At 36.5% G+C, this 4,910-nt stretch overlaps 1 protein-coding gene across 4 annotated transcripts in view; it reads right to left on the bottom strand.

The window, feature by feature from the left end:
• LOC106882482 (protein lin-7 homolog C) overlaps nt 1-4,910 on the bottom strand; it is a 45,475-nt gene that overhangs the window by 25,986 nt on the left and 14,579 nt on the right. For 2 of the 4 annotated variants that reach the window (XM_052969598.1, XM_014933172.2), the window contains exon 2: nt 550-723. The exons of the other annotated variants lie outside the window; for them this stretch is intronic. The gene's annotated coding sequence lies outside the window, so the exon portion shown is untranslated. The remainder of the gene's footprint in view (nt 1-549; nt 724-4,910) is intronic. 4 annotated transcript variants of the gene reach the window in all.

The following is a 4,910-nucleotide window of genomic DNA, read 5'->3' as shown; positions in this document are numbered from 1 at the left end:
ATAAATATAAATACAGCTTTACGGAAGTCGATGCCATCCACTTCAGCATGGAAATCTAAGTAGACTTGAAGAATGTCAATAATTTTTGGTGGCATTAAATGAAACTCATCAAAAATAAAAACAGCCCTTGGACAGAAATAAACAGCATTTTTAATTTCATGCTTTAACTTTTCAATGTAAATCTGAGACATGGACACATGAGGGAAATGTACTGCTGCATGATAAATATGCACAAAATTACTTTTTATCCCAGAACGGTACAAATTTTTAACTACGATTTCACTTGCATAATTTTTACCTGTCCCAGTCTCTCCATGAAATGACAGTACTAAAGCTTTCCTGGGTGTCTGCTCCAAAAAGTGGGAAATGATATGATTAGCAATTGCTCCCCATGCTAAATGTTGACCATGAAGCATACTTTTAAGGTCAGTTCTTAACTGTTGTGAATTCAAAATAATGTCCTGATCACAGCAGTCCATTATATAACACAATGGGTTGATGCATACACCTTGTTGCAAGAAGAAGTGGAAAATTAAGAAAGAAACAAACCACATTGCTGATTATCTGGTCAAGAGATTTTATGATGAAGGGAGAAACTGAAAATCTCCCAAACTTAAAGTCAAAACAATTAAGACTACTTCCTCAAGACGTCCAAAATGGTATGGTTTTCAAATGATCACAGCAACTGCTTGGCTAGTTCAAAGGAGATATACACCAATTACTCTGAAGTGGAAATAAACAAGCACAAATAATAGTCAGAAATTGGGAGTACAACAAAATTAGAAACTCCATTCTTATAAAATTTAAATCTATTTAACAAAGCCTTACTCCCCTCTCCCACTTGACATGATTTCACTATGGAACACCAGAGAATCCTTACTACAAAAAGATTCTACAAACTAAGTTTTGAAGTTTTACAACAAACAGAAGAGGCAGACTGTGGGTGACTAGTGAGAAAGTATTTAAATTTATTTTAAGACCTGTTCCTCAAAGTAGAGCATGGCAATATTTTGGTGGAATGTGGGACTTCAGAATGGGGTCTAAGTAAAAATTAATAAATCTTGCAATAAACTTTTAATTAAAACTTCCCGTTCACTTTTCTATGTGAGTAGCCATGTACTTCTTCAACAGTAAGAATCCTGTTCTGTTATTTTTTTAAATCCTATTTCCAAGTATAAAGCCATATCCTTCTCAACTGTAGCCCCACTCAGTCAAAGGGGAGCTTAGTCTTGCAAGCTACATGATAGCTGCACTAGTGATGGTACCATAACAAAAGTACCCAGTATGTTGTAAAATGGTTGGCATTAGAAAGGACATCCAGTCCTTCAATCCACTGGATCCTGTCAAAACATCCCATGCATGCCAGAATAGATAAAGGATGTTAAAAGATCATTATCATCACCATTTAACATGTTTTCCATGCTGGCATAGGTTGGATAGTTCAACAGCAGCTGGCAGTACAGAGGACTATAGCAAGTACCACTGTCTGGCATGGTTTCTATGGCTTGATGCCCTTCCTAATACTAACCACTTTACAGAGTGTACTGACAGCTTTTTACAAGATACTGGCACTAGTGAAGTCATCTAGTAACATACAAGACAAGACTCCTCAACTGAGTGTGATATAGTATTGAAGGAGGCGGCTTTATGCAAGCTAATGAGAGGTTAAAGTATGATAGAGGGCAAGGAATAGGTGTTTTGCTGCAGAGGAGATACATAGTTACCCAAGATTAAAATGAGAGAAGGTGGTGAAGAGGTATCAGGTTGTACTCCCTAGTCTTAGGAGGGTGACTATAAGAAAAGTAGTACAAGTGATTGGACAAGATAAGTGGGTAGGTAAGTTTGCAGATGTGCAAAAGGAGATGGATAGAGGTGAATGCAGTGAATGATACAGAAATATAATTTTAGAGAAACTTGCTTTTAGCTTCATTAGAAATAAAAATAAAAGATGATGATATATACTTTGTTCATGGTAAGTGCACTTTGTTTTCTGCAAAATTAAAGTGTGGCATGGGGTAAAAATTTCTGAGAAGTACTTATTTGTATAGTTGTGCTATTTTTTGGCTTATATGAAAAAAAAACGATTATTATTAGGTTGTTCTGAAAATAATGGCTGCTCTAAGTGTTGTGTTTTGAAATGCAATTTTATCATAGTATTTTAATTATATTTTAGGTGAATTTCAACATACTTAATAATTGATGTATGCTCTTTAATAATTTTCTACTTATTTCAGATAGAAAACATTCGTGAAGCATAAGCGCCCTTAATTATGAACATGACAAAAAAGGACCTTCGCTTACTTTTCTTGCATGAGTTCAAGCTTGGGCACAATGCCTCCCAAACTGCTGCCAATATCAACAGAGCACTGGGAGAGAGGTTCACAAGTGATCGCACAGTACAAAAGTGGTTTCAGAAATTCCATATTGGTGACGAGAGCCTTGAAGATGAAGAAGGTAGAGGATGGTCATGCAGTCTTGACAATGAACAATTGAAAGCAATGGTTGAACAAAACCCATGTCAAGTGTTAGAGAAATGTCTCAGGCATTTGGTGTCGGTATTGCAATGGTCTCACGCAATCTGCAGAAGATTGGTAAGGTGAAAAAGCTCAATAAATGGGTAGCACATGAGCTCAATGAAAGTCAAAAAGTTTGGTGTTTTGAAGTGCGCTTGATGCTCTTTCTGCAAAAGACCAATGATCCTTTTCTTGACAGAATAGTCACTTATGATGGATCCTTTATGATGACCGTAAATGATCAGGTCAATGGCTTGATCATGAGTCCCCCAGACATTTCCACAAGTCAAAGTTGCATCACCAAAAGATTATGGTGACTGTCTGGTGGTCTGCAATTGGTGTTGTCCATTACAGCTTTCTGGAGCCAATAAGAGCATTACAGCAGAGGTTTACTGCAATGAACTCGTTGAAATGCATGCTCACTTGCAAAAAATGAGACCTGCATTGGTGAATGGGAGTGGCTCAATTCTGCTCCACAATAATGCAAAGCCACATGTTGCAAGAATGACACTGCAGAAACTCACAGACTTGGGATACGAGACTTTATCACATCCTCCATATTCTCTTGATCTTTCAATCCACTGACTACCAGTTTTTAAATGATAAAACTTTCAGGTCCAAACCAAAGGTGGAATCAGCTTTCAAAGATTTCTTTGCATCAAAGCTAATAAGCTTTTATCATCTTATAAATAATCTTGTTGATCGATGGCATAGATGCTCACGGCTCATACTTTGACTAATCAAAACATTTCTCTTGTTAATTTTTCCAAAATAAAATGTTTCTGAAATTGGCCATTATTTTCAGAACAACCTAATACAATTGTGCAAAAAAAACTTACTCAAATTAATTTTCAAAATTTGAAATGAGATATTTTTTGATTTGATGTTTCATTCTATGATCCAGAAAGTGAATTTACTGAAGTCAGGAGAGACTGGCATAATAAAATAAAAGTAATCAATGAAACTGAACTACTTTTTGTTATTTTCTTCTTCAAATTGAAGTTTGTATTAAAACAATGCATGTGTAGAAGAAATGGCTGGCCCTGTTACAAGACAAGCGCAGCTATGTTGTTAAGAAGTTCACTTCCCATTGACAGGGTTTCAGTTCCAGTCCCACTGCATGAGCAAGGAACTTCTACTCCAGCTCTGGGCTGATTAAAATCTTGGGAATAGATTTGGTAGAGAAACTGAAAGAAACCCGTAATGAGTGTTTGTGTATGGTTTCATATTTCCTTTTATCACTTGTAGGTTGCTTGCAGCGCACAATGAAAATATGCTCAGGTTTATAACACATCTCAACAAGTAGCATGATCTTCCTAAACAAAAAGCACACTTCGGTGTCATTTGTTTCTAGTTCTCAACACAAGCAAGTCATTTGATAGATGTGGGGATTATCATCTCACTTGGAAACAGCTGGAGAATGGTGCCAAGAATTGCATCCAGCTGTAAAATAAAATCTTTTTCAACACACTCTTGTTGGACTCATGAATTGACTGAGAGGAATTATAACGTACAGGATATCTGAATTAATATGAACATTGAAAGTATAATTAACTCTCTTGGATCTTTGGGATTAATTCATAATTCAGTGGTGTGGCTGTAATGAACCAATGCGTTTCATAAAGTTCCTTGTAGAACTTAGTGTTGTTGATTAGCAGTTGAATATCTTTGACAGTCTTCTAGTCTATTATTATCATTTTGTTACATCAAATTTGTATCAGGTTTATTTCATTTCTAAGAAAATTCTTTCACTTCCTTTTTAATGCCGAGTTTCCGGCAAAAGACGATCTTTGCCGTCTTCAGTAGTTTCACTTTCTGAAGCATAAAACCAAACAACGCTGAACATTTCTATACAGATGTAAATTTGCATATCAATTAGCAAAATTACAACTATTTTGGGGAGAAATTAAAGTTACAAACCTGTGAAGATTAAAATTGTAATTTTAACCAATCATATTCCTTCATTCTTAACCCCCCACCGGCTTTCTGGTGACATTACAGAAACCGCTGTTTTTGCTTTCCGTACGCAGTCTTATGAAAACCATAAATGCGATGTTACTGTTGTTTTTAGTCCCAGGAAGACATTCATATCTACCTCTTTATAGGGTTTTCCTATAAGGTGTTATCCACCCCTGATTGGAACTCTCCCGTATGACATGTACGCATGCTCAGTGACTTGCTTTAACAGTTGCAATCAGCTGAATGCACATTGCCAGTGACATAATTACCCACACTCTGTGGTCAGGATTCTTTTTTGGGTTTGATGTCGGTATCGAAGGGATTACCAGACACCGGACAATACAGTGAGAGCAGCTTTCACTCACATCGTAGTATTCGATGCTGTGTACGTGTCTGTCGTGGTAAAATATGCCACTCCTTAACTGTTGCTTTGCTTTC

This window comes from Octopus bimaculoides, chromosome 7 (assembly GCF_001194135.2).
Source record: "Octopus bimaculoides isolate UCB-OBI-ISO-001 chromosome 7, ASM119413v2, whole genome shotgun sequence".
NCBI lineage: Eukaryota > Metazoa > Mollusca > Cephalopoda > Octopoda > Octopodidae > Octopus > Octopus bimaculoides.
This window is presented reverse-complemented; position numbering and strand designations above follow the sequence as displayed.